Below are 20,318 nucleotides of genomic sequence, written 5' to 3'. Positions count from 1 at the left end.
CCTGGACCTGCCTCTGGAGCACAGGGATTCTGAGGGACAGGGCTGGGATGGAAGCACGGGACTGCCACGCTTTCTCACTGTGCCACTCAGCTTCCCCTGGATGGCGGGTGCTGCTCCACCATCGTCAGCCCTGAAGCCATAGCCCAGCGACTGCCCGTGAGTGAGTGAGAGGGCGCCAGCTTCACGGGTGCTGCCATGAGAACTGTAATAAACAAAAAACTAACGAGACATAGATGAAAATATTAACAGTTTTGGGGGACCGGAAATACAATGAGTAAATTTTTTTTGCTTTCTTAGCCTTGTCTTTATTTTTTAATTCTTAAGAAATACACAAGCATTGTATAGTGGGAAAATGTACATGTTTTAAAAAGAGGGAGGCCTCGTTATCCCATTTCCAGGAATATAGCCTGAGGAAGAAGTCTAAGCAAATTCCATGCAGCCTTACCTGTAACACTGATGCACCAAGTGCTGAAAGCAAACCAAAGTGCTAACACATGGGACTAAAAACTAGCTACATCTCTACCAGGGGTTGACAAACTATAGCCTGCAGGCCAAATCCCACCCCACAGCCTATTTTTGTAAGTAAAGTTTTATTGGCACACAAAAGTGCCCACTCACGTACATATTGCCTATGGCTGCTTTTGTGCTGTAATGGCAGAGTAAAGCAGCTGGGACAGGTACAATTCAGCCCGGAATTCCTAAAATATTTTTCTCTGGCCTTTTACAGAACAAGCTTGCTGACCTCTGATCCACTTGGCAGAATATTATACACCCTTTACGAATATGATAGCTTTAGATTTCAGGTTGAGAAAACAAGCTACAAAGTTTTATATCCAGAATGAAGCCCCAAAGTGTGGATATCTATGAGGCAGAGCTCTTGGTGCATGCTGTGAAATTGCTTTCCAAACAGCAGCGACATGAGCACCCACTTCCCCAAACCCTGTGTGCACTGGGCATTGTCTTTCTAGACACTTCTAGCCTCCCCTGCTCCTTTATCTCTGGACTTTGCTTTTGTCTGATGCTTCAAGCTTTGGTCTGCACTTGTTCTTTCATCTTCTTCATGTCCTTTTTGGAAGCAGGCAAGGTGTAACCAAATGGGGATCAAATTAAGGGATGGGGAGCCAGGGAGGCACAGAGTCCTGAAGGTCCGGGGCGATGGCACTAGCCAACAGGCTGACAGCTGTCCATCTCTGTTGGGTGAAGGCCTTCGAGGGCTGGAGACTAACTGGAGCTCCCAGAACCTGTATCTCTTTGAGCCACTCAGGGGTGGGGAGAGGAGAGAGTCACATAGAGAAAGGAACAGCATGGTGGGAAGGGGAGAAAGAGCTTTGGGGTTCATGATGCAGCTTCTGTCTCACATGTGTGTGAGCCTGGGAAAGTCCTTTACCTCTCTGAATTGCCCCTTTGTCATCTGGAAAGGGGATAAAACAGTCAACTGTGCAGGATTGACATGAGGATTCAACATGATCCTTCAAACTAGGACCTTGCATAGTGCCTGGCATTCCTGTGTCTTTGTTAATTTGGCTTGAATGCTAGGATCTTAGGAGGGAGAGGAAGTAGATCATAGGAATATTTTTTAAAAGAGAGAGTATGGATCCAGTGCACACCACATGGTGAGCCTTCATAAGGTAGTTGATGGATGAAGGAATGAATGGAACTTTAAGGTCAAACAGCTCCAGCTTTGTCACTTGTTACATGATCTTGAACAATGAACCTCCCTCTCTATGTCCAGCTTCCGTCTCTGCAGAATGGGTTTACTGAACGTGGATGTTTACCTCGTGCTCACAGGTGAGGACACTGAGGCACGAGTAACTAAATAGTTTGCTCGGGGTCCCACCACTGGTACAGGGAGAGATCAGAATGGCCACCCACAGGCTTGTGAGGGTGAAATGAGGCAAGGAATGGAAAGTTTCTGGCTCCATATATGTACATCCCTTCCCATCAGCAGGACGGTCTGCCAGCCTGGGGTTCTTGGCCAGGAAACTGAGCACAGAGATGTCTGCAGCCACGGCAGGGACTGGGACTGCCTCGGAGGCAGCTGCACGCCCGGCTGGGAGGTGCTGGCACCAGCACTTGGGAGGAACTCTCCAAGTGAATTATCTGGAGACCACCCTTTCCAGGGGGTGTTTCCCGAGCAGCTGTCTGGCCTCCAAGGAGCCCAGTGTGCTGGGGCCAAATAGAGAATTTCCCTTTTTGTAGCAGCCTTTCGGCTGAGAGTAGAGCCCAGGCTACTCTAACAAGTCATACCCCTATAGAGAGAGCCAAAGCCCACCTGAGGGAGTGTGGTGGGAACAACACTTAGACAGGATGAGCTGGCCCATAGGACAAGCTCCATCACAGAGAGCTGCTATTGACCTTGACAGGTTCATTATCACGATTGCTATGGACAAGAGGTTTTACCTCCAGATGATGTTTAACCCACACATCATTCCTCCAAGGTAGTGGTGAGTTTCCCCATTACACAATAAGGAGGCAGGTATGGGAGGTAAGTACACAGCTAGTGAGTGACAGAGCAACAGATGGAGGACTTGAATTTAAGTATCTGACTCCTTTGCTGGCAGAAAGGGCTGTGACTCCTGGAATGACCAGCCTCTTTCCTCTTGGCCTTGGCTGTGATCCAGGAACTGGGGGATGCCATGTTCCTTGGGGCCAGAGCTCCACTACTCTTCTGACTTGCTCATCCATTTCTGAGGCACAGCCATTGACCTCTTTCCAGGGAACATTTCATCTGTCCAACCATCTAACAAATGCTTATTAAGGATCATCCATGTACCAGGGCTTGTTTTAGGTTCAGGGAATGTGTCATGAAAAATAATAATTACAACTAACGCTGACTGTACACCAGATCTATTCTAGACATTGTACATGGACTAGCTCATTTAATCCTCACAACAACCTACAGATAGCTAGTATGAGCCTTTCTTATAGGTGAAGAAAGCAAGGCACAGAGAGGTTATTTGTTCAGTGTACCTCATCTATGGAGCCAAGATTTAAACCCAGGCAGTCTGAGATCAGCATCCACGTGTTTACCTGCCTACACACTATTGTGGCTTCCATAGTTTCTGCCCTCATGGAACTTATAGTCTTTCTTTTCCAACAGGCATGTTAAAACAGTACCAACAATAATTTAATTTAGTTTTATTTGCTGGGAAGCAAACTGGGCAGGGAGTATCAATGATCCTGGATTTGTGAAGGGCTTGATGTCAGTAAGCCAGGGGGAAGGAGTCAAGGTCATAAACAGGACCTTGGTCCACTCTCCCTTGACTGCTGTGTGCCTTATGGCAAAGCTCGTCACCTCTCCATTTTTTAATTTACAAAATGGATTGTCACTACCTATTCTACCTGCCTCAAAGCATTTCTGTGAAGACTAAACGATGTGGCAAATGCGAACAAGATTCCAAAATAGGAAAAAAGAAAAAAAAAAAAGGCACTGGGCAAGGATTTGCTATTGGACCAAAGTGAAAATTTGGTCAGTTTGGTGAATGAATGAATGTATATGGATGAATAGTCCTAGCAGGCCTGCAGATTGGCTCCCTGGGTAATAAATGACTTTCTTCAGGAGATCCGTTGGGCTTTTTCACAGTCCCATCAGGGCTCTGTCCTTGGCCATGTCCCATGCTCCTGTCCCTTGAGTTATTTTGCATCTGATTTTGTGTGAGCCTCCAAGACTGTTTTAGCAAACATATATTAATGTCTGTTGGGAGACAGGCCTTATAATAGACTATGTAGGGAGACTGAGGTGAATTTGGAATGGTTTCTGCCCTTAGGGACTCAGAGGCTAAGAGGAGAAGTAATAATAATAATTAATAATAACAAAAGCAATTACCACCAATTATTGAACATGTACCATATGCCTGATACTGTGTGGAGTTTTTATGTACGTTATTTTGTTTAATCGTTACAACAATTCCATGAGTTTCCAAAACCACTGTCCCATTTTATATTTGAGGAAACAGATTCAGATGTGTTTAGTAACTTAATGTAAGTTCATACAGCTCTGAAGTTATAGAGATAGGAATGAACCTGAGAAAGAAGATGTAAGTAAATACAAATAACTCCACTGTAGGGTAGAAACTACTGTGTATCCTACCAGAGGGGTAAGGACAGGCTTCTTGGGGTTCAGAAAGAGAAGGGAAGGAAACAGGATGACAGCAGTGATGGTAGTGGCGATGGTGATGGGCTACTATTGATAGTAACAATGATGGGGTAGGTGTTCTTGGTGGTGATAATGTTGATGATGGTGATGATGATGATGCTGATGTAACAATAATGGTATTTATGAAGGTGGTGGTGGTGGTGATAATGTTGATGATGCTCATGGTGCTGCTGCTGCTGTGAATGATAACGGTGATATTTATGATGATGGTGCTGGTACTGCTGCTATTGATAATAACAATGCTATTTATGATGATGGTGGTGGTTGTGATAATGGCAAGGATGGTGATGAGGATGATGGTGATAGTCCTCTGGTGCCCATTTGTTGAGCTTCTATTTTATTCCAGACTCTGACATGAGTGTTTTGCACTATCTTGTTTCATCCTCTTAACAACTTTCCAGTGTCAGGATCATCACCTCCCCTTTATTCATTCGGACCCTGAGTTGGAAAAAGGCCAAGTGACCTGCCCAAAGGCCCACATCCAGGGGTCCTCACACTTTTCAAACAGGGGCCAGCTCACTGTCCCTCAGACCGTTGGAGGGCCGGACTATAGTTTAAAAAAAACTATGAACAAATTCCTATGCACACTGCACATATCTTATTTTGAAGTAAAAAAACAAAACGGGAACAAATACAATATTTGTATTTGCATGTGGCCCGCGGGCCGTAGTTTGAGGACCCCTGCCCGCATCAGTCTGAGCTAGGCTTGACCTTAAGCATGCCTCACTGTAGAGCCACCACTCTTCCCTGTACCCTGTGGGCCTTGGGGTTGGGCATCTCAGAAATGTGCCATAAATATCTACTGAATGATATTGAATGAGTGGATCCCCTAGGGCAGCCGTGGGCAAACTACGGCCTGAGGGCCGGATCCAGCCCGTTTGAAATGAATAAAACTAAAAAAAAAAAAAAAAAAAAAAAAAGACCGTACCCTTTTCTGTAATGATGTTTACTTTGAATTTATGTTAGTTCACACAAACACTCCATCCATGCTTTTGTTCCGGCCCTCCGATCCAGTTTAAGAACCCATTGTGGCCCTCGAGTCAAAAAGTTTGCCCACTCCTGCCCTAGGGCCAAAGCCTTAAGCCCAGAGACATAAATAACATGATTCAACTGAGTATGTGTAATCATTATTTAAATACTAGAGGCCCAATGCACAAAATTCATGCAAGAGTAGGCCTTCCCTCCCCTGGCTGCCGGCACCAGCTTCCCTCTGGCACCCAGGACCTGGGCTTCTGCCGCAGCCCCAGCTTCGTCCGGAAGGTTGTCTGGAAGGACATCTGGTTTAATTAGCATATTATGCTTTTATTATTATAGATATGTGGTGGCGCCCTGACCGGTTTGGCTCAGTGGATAGAGTGTTGACTTGTGGACTGAAGGGTCCCAGGTTCGATTCCAGTCAAGGGCATGTACCTTGGTTGCAGGCACATCCCCAGTAGGGGGTGTGCAGAAGGCAGCTGATCGATGTTTCTCTCTCATCAATGTTTCTAACTCTCAATCCCTCTCCCTTCCTCTCTGTAAAAAATAAATAAAATATATTTTTTAAAAAAGAATGCCACTTATTTAAATATATGTGGTGGTGCGTTGATTACTAAAATACAAGTTAATTATAAGGCATTATGTTCATTGTGGCTTTTGTACTATTTATTTTCCCAATAAGAAGATACTAAGTGTACAATTACCATCAGGAGGAGTTTTGAGAAATATTTTCACACAAATAGGAGTTCTTGTACTGAAAATGGTGGGTAGCATCATGCCATCCTGCACAGCCTATAGAAAATGCTTTGCCCAGTGTCTGCACAGAGATCACTCAGGGGAGGGAGGAAACCCACCAGGCTGGGTATTGAGAGCTGTGGCTTTGTCTTGGCTCTACAAGTAACTTTATTGCTAGACCTGTGCTCTCCTTCTCAGTGACTTTATGTCTTTTTGTACTAGACAGTATCATCTAGTAGTTTTCCCAAATGGCTATTGAATGCTTGCAAAAATGAATGGATCAATGATGAATGAGTGAATTATGCTTAAAAGTGACCGTTCTGGGCCTGAGAGAAAAACTAAATGTAGGGGATTCTGCAGGGGCTGGTAACAGGATGTTCAGCTCTGAGTGGGGTGATGAGGCTATGGTGGCACCTCTGGGGAGCCTGACCTTGACCCATGTTGTAGAAGAGGCGGTGCTGGGGCTTGGCTGTAAGGACACTCTCACCAAGGCTATGCTCATCATTTTGGGGAGCATTTTTTTAAACTCAAGTGAAGGTTGACAGATGGTGGTAGTATAATATTCTCACTTTCTCTGCTTCCCACAGGTCTCCCTCCAACACAGTCCTCCAAGCTCTTAGAAATCCCTGACACATCTGGACCACGAGACCACGGCTGGCTTTTGGCAGGTAAGCTCCTCCCATCTCTCCCTCGCACCAGGACACCGCAATTTCGGCACAGCCCAAAGGTTACTGGGCCGTGTTTATGGCCAGGAGGTAGGTGGGGCTGACTTCATCCTCAGCAGGAGAATGGGTCCCCACAGTTTACTGCGACTTCAGGGAAAACCTGAATGTCCGGAGCCCTCCGGCTGGCATTTCTGCAAATGCAGCACATGGCGATGGGCACCTGTCCTGGAATGGAAGCCAGGGAACTGGGTCTGACCCTGGTCTGCCTTTACTGCTTGGGAAGATTTCAAGCAAGAACCTCCCTTTCTCTGTCTCCGTTTCCCTGAATGAACAGTGAGGGAGTGGCACTCCGTGACCTGGGCAGGCCTCAGCGACCTGGGCAGGCCTCAGTGACCTGGGCAGGCCTCAGCCAGCTGTTCCAGCTCTGGTCAAGGCCATGGGTTGGGGAAGGGGTAGTGGGAAAAGAAACAGCCTTCCACTTCCCTAGGCCTCATCTGTTTGATAGCTCCATGGACCTCACATCCATGGGAAGCCTGAGCTGGGCTGTGTATATGCCGTGTGCACACAGGTATGCATTCAGGGGCCTGTGTTCCTTCCAGCAAACTCTGCTTAAAGTCAGACTCAGACATGGACAGTCACAGCCCCACACCTGCCCTCTCATGGCTGGGCAGCACACAGGAACTATGGGCTGCCAGTGCCCAGACGGGAAGGGCAAAGGCTGCCTGCACACTGACAGGTGGGTCGTCCCGCAGGAGGATGCTGGGTGATAACTGAGCTGGGTGAGGGGGGAGTGCAGGTGGGAGACCAGCCTAACCTAACAACGAGGTCCTCATTTAGAGGCAAAGCTCACAGGTAGATCTGCAGGGCAGTCTGGGGGAGCTGCCTGGGAGGTGAGGCCTAGAGGGTACACGGGGGCCCTTTGTCCAGCAGTTGGATCTGTCTAGCAGACCCGAGGCTTCCCCACCACTGTGACACTCTCAGTCTTGAACAAGGCTCAGGTGACACGCGCCAGGAACTCCACACCCTGTGCCTAGCCTGCCTCCAGACCTCTGCCTGAGTCTAGCCAGCTCGGTGCCTGCCCACCAGCCCACCAGGCCTGGCCTCTGAGGGAGGAGAAGGGTCACCCTGACTGCCTCAAGGTGGTTTGAGGTTGGGTTATGAGTGCCCAGGAAGCTCCTAGGCACATAGCACTGTGTGGCTGGCTCAGTTGCAAAGCATGCTGGGAACTTGGGGGGCTAGGGAAGAGGAGGGGCTAAAAGCAGTTGAAAGAACTGGTGGGATCCTCTGTGGCCTGGCCCTGCCCCTCAGCAGCCTAACTCCTCCCAAGCCCAGCTCTCCACTACCCACACCCCTGCCTCCAGCCCCTTAAGGGTCCCAAACGGAACAGCATTCCTCCTCCTTGGTTTTGCCCACGCTCTTCCTGTGGCCCCTCCACTGCCCTCCTATCCAGACCAGCGGGCTCTTCTAGACCTGAAATCTCAGTTCTCTGGGAGCCTCACTGACCATCCAGCTGGCCCCAGTACAGAGCCTGCCCACGCACATCCCTCTCTCACCCTGTACACCTCCCTGTGTTTACTGGTGGGTTTCCATGCTGTCTCCCCACCACATGAATCTCTTAAAGGCAGAGGCAGCATTTTAACCATTTCCAGAGTGAGCTGTGGGAGTCCCTGGAAGAGAATGTTATGTGGGGAAACTGAGGCAGGGCCAGGTCATCTGGACATACTTGTTGCCTGCTGTGTGCTAATCTCTGTGCTGGGCACTGAGGCACAAAGATGAATGAAGCAGAGTAACTGGTCTGAGCCTCCGGGTCTTCGTCTCTCAAATACCTGCTTCCTCAGATGGTTCCAGATCAAACGCCAGAGCACCTGTGAAAAGCCAGCTCAGTGCCCGTCTCATAGTTGGCACTTGCATCCCACGCTCATCTTTCAGTTTACATGTGTGCGGTGGGCAGTGGTGGCCTAGAGAGGCCTGAGTGTTCTGGTTCAAAAGGCGCCGCGAGATGTTAGCATATCTGCCTTCACGGGAAGGTGGGCCAATTGATTTGACTTTCCTTTAAAGAGTTCATTCAGCAGAACATTCTTGAAACCCCTCTGTGCCAGGCATGGTGGGCACTGGGGGCCCGACAGGAGTTAGATGGCCCCTTCGGGAGCAGGGACATATAAACAAATGTGAAAAAGTCGCAGCAGAAGCACATACAAGGTGCGAGAAGCGGAGAAGAGAGGGAGCCACAAACTCTGTGGGGGCTGTGATTTGGAGGAGGGGCGTGTGAGCTGCAGCGGGAGGACCTGTGGGGGTTTGTCAGGCCAGGAGGGCTGTGGGAAGAGGGAGGGGCATCCAGGCGGAGGGGCCGGCATGCGCAGAGGTGCAGCGTGGGAGGCATCCTGGTGTGATAGGGCAGAGGTGGTGGTGTTGATAATGACTGTCCGGCAGCGCTCCCCATCCCAGAGGAGCATTCAAGGAAGCCTGGCCCCCAGCGACCTCGCCCGTGCAGGCCGGGCTTAGCAGGGGCACCATGAGCTCCGGGACAAGGCCAGATATGCAGCCCCTGGTGCCCAGGCAGCCAGGAGCTTCTAAGACTTTTCTTGGTTGGAGCTCAGGGTGCATGACACCCACAAACTCTGAAGTTGCGCTGGAGATGTGATTGCTGCGTTCACGCTGGGGCCTGGGATAGAGATGGCTAAAGCTTGGTCCCTGCCCCAAGAACAGAGAGGGAGGTGGACAGGTCCTCTAATTCCCATACTCCATAGCCACGGATGCTTTACTGTGAAAACATACAACGTGTTATGGGACCAAAAAAGGAAGGGGCAGCCTGAGGGCAAGGGGCATCATCAGGAGGGAATCTGAGCCAGATGGTAAGAAGAATGATTACGATAGCTAATGATCATTGAGGACTTCTACGTGCCCGCATTTAGATGGATTTTCATTCTGCCTGCACAACTCTGTGAAGCAGGTGCTGTTAACATCCTCTTTTAAAGATGAGGAGAACTGATGCACAGAGAGGCTGAGTAATTGTCCCAAGCACACACAGCAGGGAAGTGGCTTGGCCAGGTTGAACCCAGGTACTCTGGCCTCAGAGTCCATGTTTGAATAACCCAGGTAGCCAAGCACAAAGCTCTCTCTAAGAACTAGAGGCACTGACAGGGTTGGGACTACATCAGTCTTGCTCTAGTGTAGCACATAGTAGGTACCTGTTAAAATGTGTTCGCTAACGAGAATGCACAGATGCATGGATGAATTGGGCCTGAAGGATGAATTGAGGCAGAAAATGGGGAAAGGGCTAGACACTGCAGACAGAGGTTCAGCTGGAGCAAAGGCTTCTGGTCTGAGCAGCTGGGGTTGCCCTGAGGCACTGCCAGGCCTGGGGCCTGGTAAAGCTGGAGGGGGCCATATAGGGAGTTTGAGTGGCAGCCTCTCTGGCCAGCCCTCCCTGTCCCTAAGGCCTGGCACTGCCTGTCTCCTGCAAGTCTTACCCGCCCACCCTGTGCAAATCAGTCTTGCTTGTAAGGGGTGGCTTTCTGGATGTTTGAGACTTCAGGGAGCGGGTGTGTTTCAAAGGTGCTTCCTTCCTTCAAGCTCGGTGGGTGGAAAACTAGGCTTGAGACTGAGCTCTGTGACTTAGCTTCCTAGCAGGGCGCCCTCGGGTGAATCAGCGCACTTTTCTATATCGCAGTTTCCATCTCCATAGAGTGAGACTGTAAGCAACTACTGACTTAGAGGGGGTAAGTACAGGACCAGCCTCAGTGAAAAGTAATTTCTGGGCTTATTGCTTTGCTTCTGGAGCCTCCATTTTTCCATAGAGTGAGGAGATGGAGAATGTCGATCTTCAGTGCCAGCCAGCCTCGCCATTCTAGGACTCAAAGCAGCCACCACCAGTGGACTAGATAAATTAAGATATCTGCACATACATATATACTATACATATATACTATATGCCTATGAGCATATACAATTTAATCATTTTAACAAGTTTAAAATATATATTAAATTAATATAAATGTATTTTTTACAGCATCTTTTATCGTGTTTTCTTCTGATTACAAAAGTAATAAATACTTACTGAGAAAATTTTGGAAAGTACAGGAAAAGAATTCACCCACTATTTCCACATTCAAAACCGAGATATCCTCTTAGATATTCAGTGAAATCCCCTCCCACCCTTTTTCAACATTATACACAGATTTAAAAAAACAACAACAAAAAACATATTTGGAAATATACTCTGCCTTCTATTTTTTAACTCAAGCTGAGCTATTGAGCCAGGTCTCTGGGCAGGGCCGCCGCCCCTGTGCCCGAAAGGAACCGGAGTCAGCTGCTGCCACAGCTGTTGTGTGCCTGCTCCCCACCCCTGCCCAGGCGGCTGGCTGCAGGCATCTGACCTTCGGATGTTCTGTGTCTCTGGCGGGTGCACATTCTACACTAATTTTAGCTTAGCCGCTCAGGCCCGCTGGCCTTGGGGCCGCATATAATGGACGCCTTATGTAGACAGCTGCCAACGGTGCAGGAAGAAGTGTCCCACCTTAAAATGTTCCTCGTCGCCCGCCAGTCCTCTGCTCTCAGAGAACAAGCCAGCTCCCTGTTCCTTCTCCCACCAGGAAGGGGCCGTTGTTGATGTTCATGGCCCAGCAGGCTGGACCCGGCGGGCAGGTGGCCCACCAAACACATGGGCAATTGCTTCCCTGGACGGGGCCGTGTTTTTACAGGACAGGCTCAGATTTGAGCTGGAACAGCTGAGAGAGGCTTCCTGAGAAGTTGCTGGGTAGTGTGTTTGCAGCTGGACAGCTGGGTGACTGAAATGGCCCCGGCTATGTACATAGAGCCTTCTGGAATCTCACCTTCACGCTTTACCTGTGTCCAGTGTAGACAAATGTTACAATGTCCTTTGACATCCCATTTTGCCCTGATGACAGCCCTGTGTATGAGGTGACAGTGCTCCCATCTTACAAGCAAGGGAACCAAGGTGGAGAGGGAGAAGCAGTTTGCTCAAGGTTGCCCAGAAGTCAGTGGCAGGGGCTTGACCATGAACATGGTCTCTCTCACTCCACGTCCAGATCAGCAAGTTCGTCTCCATCTGCTCTGTGTTTCCTTGTTTGGTATTGTTTTTCCAAAATGGACATGCTTCCATTTTCACCTTAAAAATCAATGTGTTAAAAATAAATACACCTCGCTGATCTGTTTCTAAACCTCAAATCTGATCATGGGAGACTCTTATTTCAAAATGCAGGATGTCTCTCTTTGCCCACAGGGAAGTCCTCATGCCTTAGTCTAACACCCAACCTCCCCAGCTTGCTACCTGCTAGATCAAGCATGTCAAGCTCAAAGGCTAACACGGGCCAAATAAATGAGGCATGCAGCCCATGGGCCATGAGTTTGACATGCCTGTGCTAGATGAATACCACCCCCCCTCCGAAACACACACACACAGCCCCCGTCTAGGCTCCCCCAGAACTTAGGTAGGGCTGGGAAATTTCCTATGATCTTCCTGACCAGAATAGAGTGCCACAAGGCAGGACACCTGGGGGCTGCTCATCCCCATGTCCTTGGGGCCTACAGTGAGCCAGACACCATGTCAAGGTCAGTCAATGAATTGGTCCTTCACCCACGGCTCTTCATAAGAAACTGGAGCTTTGATCCAGGCTTAGAAATAAGCCGAGGCCTGCCCAGCAGCTGCCAGCCCAATAAGGAAGTGGCTGCTTGGCTGGACTTCCAAGAGGGGCCTGCAGGGCCTAGTCAAGAAACTCTGACCCTGAACAGGCTGGAGGAGGAAAAGGGAAGAGATCCCCAGATCTGTGCTGGAGACCAACCCCTCCCCCATGGCACCTCTTCCAGCTCTGCCATCCCTCCCCTCCCCCGTCCCATGGTGACAATACGACCTGTGTAACAAGTCCCCAGCCTGGACAGTGGCTCTTTGACCCAAGTCTGATGCTCTTCAGGAACAATCTGAAAGCATCATATGCTGCTCTGTGGGGAGAACCTTGGCTTAGTGAGGGCAGGACCCTATCTCTCTGACTCTGTGCAGGACCCCTGTCTGGGCCACGGCCCCTCAGCCTCCCAGACTCTGCTGCTCTGGGTGTTATTGTGGGAGAAGCGAGGCTTTTAGAGTCCCACAGCCTCAACTTCGCCAGCCCCTAGTAAGGAACTACATATCTTTGAGCCTCAGTTTCCTCATCCGCAAAATGGGACTAGTGATACCAACCTTTCAAGATTGTTGTATCTTGAGGGAAAGTGCTTTTCTAAAAGCGGCAGGCACACAGTGAGTGCCTGAATCCTTCCTCTGAAGGGCTCTCAAGGCCTCAAGAGCCCCCCTGAGAAATGCTGGGCTGTCTCGGCGGGGGAGGCGGGCTCTGTGAAGAGGTTCTGTGGCACGTTCCACATGCGCGTTAGTCTAGCTCAGCTGTGGGCAAACTACGGCCCGCGGGCCAGATCCATCCCGTTTGAAATGAATAAAACTAAAAAAAAAAAAAGACCGTACCCTTTTATGTAATGATGTTTACTTTGAATTTATATTAGTTCACACAAACACTCCATCCATGCTTTTGTTCCGGCCCTCCGGTCCAGTTTAAGAACCCATTGTGGCCCTCAAGTCAAAAAGTTTGCCCAGCCCTGGTCTAGCTCATGCACATTCGTCTAGCAGTGACTCCGTGGTGCAGAGTTTCTTGACTTGGTCCTGCAGGCCCCCTGATTCTGACATGTCTTAGGGGTTTAGCCAAGAGCAAAATGGAGGAGAATTAAAACTCTTCTTACTGTCTAATGAAAGCCTGTGGAAAAGTAGATTTTATAACAATCAGTTCACTTCATTTTCAGCTTCCTAGGGGAAAAAAATCTGTTCATTTGCTCACTCATTTATGCATTCATCCTACAACTATCTCCATGGCCCTGACCACCTACCAGATGTGGCAAGAGACGCACAAACAGGCCACGCAGGGACCTGCCTCTAAAGGGCCCACCATCTCACCAATAATTGTAATTCGGGGTCAAAAAGTAAGAAGGGACATGGGCAAGGCATGGTGTTGGGGAGGGAGTGATTGTTTCCTGCAGGGTAGGTCGGAAAAGGCTCCATGAAGAAGGCAGCACCAACATGAGCCAGTTAGAGAGCATAGCCGGAAAAGGCTCTAATCTCCAAAGAAATGGCAGCATAAAATATCCAAGAATAAACTTAAGCGGGTATTGTGAATTGATCTATTAATTGAATGAAATCCCAACAAATTTTTAATAAAATGATTATAAAGTACCTCTGGAAAAATAAACGTGGATGAACAGCCTAGACAAATTCAGTGTCGGTGAAGGAATAAGCCCGTAGCCCAATGGGCTTGAACAGGGCACCCAACTGGATGGGAGCATGGCTGTTGCGGAGGCTGCCACGGCTTTTTTCTGGAGGACTCTGGAGGGCTGAGCAGTCTGGCCAGGAGCCACTGTGACCACAGGATCAGGGGGCAGAGCCGACAGGGCTGCAGGACCCACATTAGCTGGGGTGTAGTTTCTGTGGCTTCTGAAAACCCCCACCCCAGTGGGAAAGACTAAGAAAGGTCCCATTCAGCTTCTCTTGGCATTTCCAAGGAAAAGGATGGGGTTTGGATTGGCTGGGCCAGGGACATCTCTTCTAAAATAGCCTCATGCATATTCAACTGCTCCCTGAAATAGCCGGATGGCTATTTTAAGCAGCTTCTACTCTGATGCCCACACATAATGGCATCTACCTTGAGCGTGTAAACCAGCAAGAAGCAAAGAAAGGGGACGGGAGGACAATGTGAGGAAGCCTTTGATGGATTCCTGCCACTCCTCCCCCACCCCTTGGTGTGCTTTCCTCTCAGGGACTCTCTTGCATGAAATTGAAAGTCCTGGTTACTATGACAACTCACTGGAGGAGTTTTCCCATCCAGTGACCTCACCTACCCGGATCTCAGGAAGCACAGCCGCACCAGGCCAGCCAGAGCTTGAGGCACGATAACGAGTCCATAACATAGGTCGGCTAGGCTGCCCCCAGGAGATCCCTTGGGGCCCATTTCCTCCTGGTTTACACCCAATTCTAAGAGGTTCCCAGCAGATTAGAAGCGGGGGCTGTGGGAGTGCAGTGAGAGGTGGGACCCTAACAGCCGGGGGTTGAGGTTACAACAGACAATCCAGCTGTCAGGATAAAGAGAGAACAACTCTACAAAGGGAACATTTACCAACAAATAAGAACTAAAACATCAGTATGTATCTCGCCGTGCTGTTTGCTGGGGAAATAAAGATGAATAGATACAGGTCAGGAAATGACATGTAAATGAGCAACCACAAGTGTATTTATTGAAGCTCTAGCTTTATTCCTCCCAAAAAAGAGGGGGGGGGAAAAGAAGTTGGAAAGGGAATGTAGTGTGTGCCACGTTGAGGCGAGGATGTAGGAATCAAAGAGGAAGGAGATAGGTCTAATGAGGAGGTTGGGGAGGTGAGGCTGGTGGTGGCCTCTGTTGCAGGTGGCAGGCATGGCACATAGGAATGGAGGTGGGAAACAGCCTGTCCCTTTGGGGAACTGCCGGGGCGGGGGTGGGGGGAGGGGGCGGCTGGAGTGCGATGCCCAGGAGGAGGCAGAATGAAGAGAGAAGAGGCTGGAGGGGCCTCGGAGCCACGTCTCTAGGGCCTCGGAGGCTCCTCGATCAGGAGACCTCTCTGGGGCTATTTTGAGTTTTGGTAGCGATCCCTACCCACCCGTCACACCTGAAGGTCTCCCTGTGTTGGAATATAGAACAGTAATTGGGGAAAACTGAGATTAGTTAAAAGCTTCACAGTGAGAGGGTGACTGTAAGAATGAGTTGAAAATGCATCCCAACTTCTTAGATGTATCAGAAAAATGAAGTGACAGACCGCACGCCTGGAGGACCGATGGAGCCCGGTTCAGCTAGATGTCAGGAAGAACAGATTGGTTACTTTTATGTGCCCGAGTTTACATTCACACCGCTGCCCAGTAGTCACCCAGAGAAGGTTCTGCTTTGTTTAGCTTAGGGCACCCTGAGAAAGGCAGAGGAGTGAGTGAGACCTTTTATTTTATTTTATTTTTTAAATATATTTTTATTGATTTCATAGAGGAAGGGAGAGGGAGAGAGACAGAGAGAGAGAGAAACATCAATAATGAGAGAGAATCATTGGTCAGCTGCCTCCTACATGCCCCCTACGGGGATCGAGCCCTCAACCAGAGCAAGTGCCCTTGGCTGGAATCAAACCTGGGACCCTTCAGTCCACAGGCTGACACTCTATCCACTGAGCCAAACCAGCTAGGGATGTGATACTGATTAGAAAGATGGTCATTCAGAGACATTGGACGAGATGAAGCTTAGGGGCTGAGCTCCACCTCTCTGCAGGACATGTGTCAAACAAGACCTAACCACACATTCCTCCTTATTCTTATCGGCTTCTTTCAAAGCACCATCAAGAATCCTGGTGCCCGACCCAGCTGGTGTAGTTCAGTGGTTGAACATCCACCTATGAACCAAGAGGTCACGGTTCAATTCCCTGGTCAGGGCACATGCGCGGGTTGTGGGCTTGATCCCCTGTGTAGGGCATGCAGGAGGCAGCCAATCAATGATTCTCTCTCATCATTGATGTTTTTCTCTCTCTCCCTCTCCTTCCTCTCTGCAATCAATAAAAATATATTTTAAAAAAACAGTCCTGGTGCCCAGAGGAGGCTACATCTATCTGTCCTGCTCATCTTTTGTTCCTTCATCTGCGTGCAACTTCGTTATTCTTCGTTTATTCATTCATTCATTCATTCATTCATTCATACATTCAGTTGGAGCTACAGATGGGGAAATCATGGGCATAGAGGATAGCTTCTTCACTGAGTTTTCAGGGATCTGTGAAACCCCTGAAGTTACAAGAGAGGGAGTGCATATCCTGTGTTCCTTTTCTGAAGAGATAGCGCATAGCTTTCAGCAGATTCTCAAAGGGGCAGGTGACCCAAAAAAAGGTTAAGAAGTGCTGATAAAGATGGGAATTATTTTATTTTAAAACAAATGATTTCACCTTTTGGTAGACAAGCAGAGTGAGGGAAGGCAGAAGGAAATTCCCAGTTCTTCATGTAGCTGTCTCAGGTGATGCAGTAGCACCAGGGACTCTGTTAGTGTCCCCAGCATCACTGTGTACCTTGCACACGTGTGCGCATGTGTGTATGTGTGTGTATATGTGTGTGCATGTGTATGTATATGTGTGTGCACTGAAGCTGAGCCAGGACCAGAGGTTTTCCAACCATCAAGAAAGGGCAAGATCTCCACCCTAAGACTCCTGTGTTTCTCTCTCTTCCCAGCCAGTCTCCACAAGGCACCCTTCCAGCCTGCATGTGGCAGAAAGTGAGGAGCCCCCACCCCGGTTGGGAGAGACTGAGAGAGCAGGAAGAAATCTTAGCCAGGAGAAAGCATGTAAGCTGCAGTTGCAGAGGTCTGGGTTTGAAGGGAAGGGGCAGCTGAAGTTTACTGATCAGTTATGAGAGCCAAGTTGTGTCAACCCATGTCCGGAAAGCTTCCAGGGGTTTCCTGTCTCTGAGTAAAAGCCAGAGGTCTTATAAATGCTTTCCCAGCCCTCATGATGTGGCCACAAATGACTTCTTACACCCCAGATCCTCTGACCTTTATACTGTTTCTCCAGCTCTTGCCTCAGGGCCTTTGAACGTGCTGTTTCTTCAGCTGGGAAAAACACACATAGTTCACTTCTGCTTCCTTCAGGTGTCTACTTGAATGCCCCCTTCTTGGAGATGCCTTCTCTGGCCCCTACTTAAAATCGAAAAGCATCCTCCTCCACCCACCCATTCCCTGCCTTGCTTCTCTTAATGGCACTCACCACCATCTAATATGCCATTGTCTGTGCATTATTCCCACTGCCTGGAACAGTGCCTGGCCAATAGCAGATGCTAAGTTAGTTGTTGTGGCTTGAATAGATTCTGACCATGCCCTGAGCCAGCCGTTTTAACATGCTATAATCTCACGCTGATCCTGTAGTAACTCTGTAGGGCCGGTGTTATTCTCCCTTTTCACAGATGAAAACCAGAGCCTCATAGCAGCTGGAACCACTTCCTGTGTTCTTGGGGCTCAGAAACTCCTGCTCTCTGTTCCCCACCCCCACTCCGGGAAGGCTTTGGCGCTGCCTTCCCAGGGCTCCTTGGGCCAGACGAGAGGCTGGGTTTATGCATGATCCAGTCAGCAGTTAGAAGTCACAGCAAACTCCCACGATCCAGCTGTGTCCAGGTCAGACGACATCTGCAGTGCCCTGGAAGTGGCCCGTCATGTGCACTCATCAGAAACCATGTACAGGAGAAAAGAAGACAACTTTATGGGGCTTCTGATGGATTCCTACTCCTGATCACCACCCCATATTGTATCTTAAACATCACCTCACTTTTCTGGAAGAGATTATACTAACGAGGACTTCGCTCTTCGAAAAGATAGCCCAGAACCCAAACGTGAGCCCAGAATGCATCAAGGCAGCCGTGTGAGGCAACTTCCATGTACGTGAGCCAGTTCATTTGCTTGTAGTAGGCTCTGCGGTGCCCATGTCCTTCACTGTTCTGCACATTCTGACACGAGCCCTGTGACAGGAGTGGGGTGGAAAGGCGGTGAGACAGACGTGGGCTGCCTGGATAGAGAGAGAACCAGACCACAGATCCGCCCAGGTGCTCTCGCTGGTTATTAAGAATTACAGATGATGACACAGAACGTGCCTTTACGGAATTCACCGTCCAGCAAGAGATACTTAACTGTGTAACGGAAAACAGTTCAGTTCCAGTGTCTTTATTCAAACCCTCACCTTGTTCCAACATGGGATCCAGGTAGAAATTGGAAATATGATAGAGTCACATGCTGCATGCAGTGAGGAACTAACTCATGATTACAAGGGAGGGGATGGTCTCTTCTCTCTGAGAGTCAGGGGCCCTTGAGGAGGCACGGCTGGAGCTGGGTGTGGGGAAGCAGCCTGGCCAGCTCGGTGACTCCGCGGGAGGTCCGTGTGGCTGAGTGTGGGGCAGTGACTATCCATCCATGGTGTCTGCTGTGAGCCAGTCCGGCCCCTTGAGGAACTTCTAGTCTAGTGGAGCAAAGACTAAGGTGTCTGCAGCCCCCCTCCTTGTCCCAGAGGCTGTGCTCAGCCTTTGGAAAGCCCCTGCTAAAGGTGCAGGTGGCATTTCCCATGGTGGCCGCTCCTACAGGCCTGGATCTCCTGGATCCCCGGCTGCAGGCTGCACCTCGCCTTCAAGCCGTGCAGAGCAGCCCAGGGCTCCATCGCGCACATCATCTCAGTGATTCCGCCGAGCAAAAGGCCGGACAGGGCCAGTGTCCAGTGTATGGATGGGACCACAGTGGCCCAGACACTCCAAGTCTCACTCCCAGGAAGTGGCAGAGCCAGGATAGGAATCCGGGTGAAGGGACAGAGACCCTGCCACACCAGGGTGCAGCTGGTAGGGCAGGCACCCGCACAGGTCCACCCCAGGTGCTGATGGAAACCACGGGCGCTCTGGAATCGGATCGAAGCAGGTTCAAATCCTCTCTCCACTGGCCATGAGCCATGTGCCCTCACCTCCCCGAGTTTCAGGTGTCTCACCAGTTAAATGAGAATAATCTGTCTTCTTCACAGGCTTCTTATGAGAATTAAAGGAGATGATGCACGTATGTCTACTTAGCAAAGTAATCAAAGACCAGAGCCAGCATGTGGCTTAGTTTGTGGCTGGCTTTACAGGTATTATGTCATCTAATCCTCCACACAACCCAGAAAGTAGATAGTATCACCTCATTTTACAGATTTACAAGGAAACCGAGTTAACCAGGGCACCCCTGGCCGGCAGATGATGAAACAGCCCTGGCTGCCGAGCCGCAGTCACTATGAGGCTGTAATTACACCTCATCTCATTTCACTTATGAACCTTTGGCCCCCGCAGGCCCGGCCACTCGCCAAGGCTCTGGAGGTGACCCCTGACCCCGCAGCGGGGAAGCACCATGGGACTGCACAGCAGAGCGTCCCTGGAGACCCCGGGGAGGCCAAGTGAGCTCGACCCTGGAGGAAACGGTCCACAGCTGTGGCCTTGGAAAGGAAGGGCCGCAAGGTCACGGGCACCAGACAGAGCCTCAGGCTGAGGTGGGTGGTGGCTTTGAACTAACCAAGTGGTGACCTGGAATCCAGCGGGCTGGGCTTCCCTTCCCCACTTCCTTCCTGTGCCGACTGTCTCTCTGAGTCACCTCCAGGAAGTCGGGGTGGCGAGGTGGAGAGTGAGGAGCCCTGGGTCCTCCCGCGTCCTTGCTCTGCCTCACTGTGTGACCCTCGGGCAGCCACTTCCCCTGGCCGGGCCAGTTTCCACATCTGCCACCCCAGAGCCTGACTAGATCTCCAGAGTCAGCCACGGGCTCTTTCAGAGGACAGTGCCTCCTGGAAGGGAGGCTGGAACACAGGGCCGCTCCGCTGGTAACCAGTGCGGGCTCGCATGGCCGTTGGGCTCCAGAGAAGCAGCCCTGTGCTCCCACACAACCTGCAGGGCTACTCTGTGGGTCCCGAGTGTCACCGTCGGGTGGGGGGCCACCGGGGCAGGAGAGGGCAGACTCTCTCAGTGCTGGAATGGAGATGGCCACAGAGGCAGCTGCCTCCGCCTACCTCCCTGTCCTAAGCCGCTTCTAACCCTGCTCCATCCCCTGCCGGCCTCCGATGGTTGAATTTTTACTAAGTCGTGGGCCCTGAAGGGGGTCTGAGTAGATGCTTCAGGGTTCTCGGTGCAGGTACAATCTCGTGGGAAAATGCAGAAACAACGTGCACCTTCTCTCAGCTCCCAGCAGTGTCCATGTGAC

The 20,318-nt window shown here is 50.0% G+C and overlaps 1 protein-coding gene across 1 annotated transcript in view; it reads left to right on the top strand.

The window, feature by feature from the left end:
* The window catches only part of HIVEP3 (HIVEP zinc finger 3), a 326,138-nt gene that overhangs the window by 179,981 nt on the left and 125,839 nt on the right, over positions 1-20,318 (top strand). Inside the window, exon 2 of the mRNA XM_081085788.1 lies at positions 6,454-6,534. The gene's annotated coding sequence lies outside the window, so the exon portion shown is untranslated. The remainder of the gene's footprint in view (positions 1-6,453; positions 6,535-20,318) is intronic.

Source organism: Myotis nattereri (assembly GCF_964212035.1).
Source record: "Myotis nattereri genome assembly, chromosome: 3".
Classification (NCBI taxonomy): Eukaryota; Metazoa; Chordata; class Mammalia; order Chiroptera; family Vespertilionidae; genus Myotis; species Myotis nattereri.
This window is presented reverse-complemented; position numbering and strand designations above follow the sequence as displayed.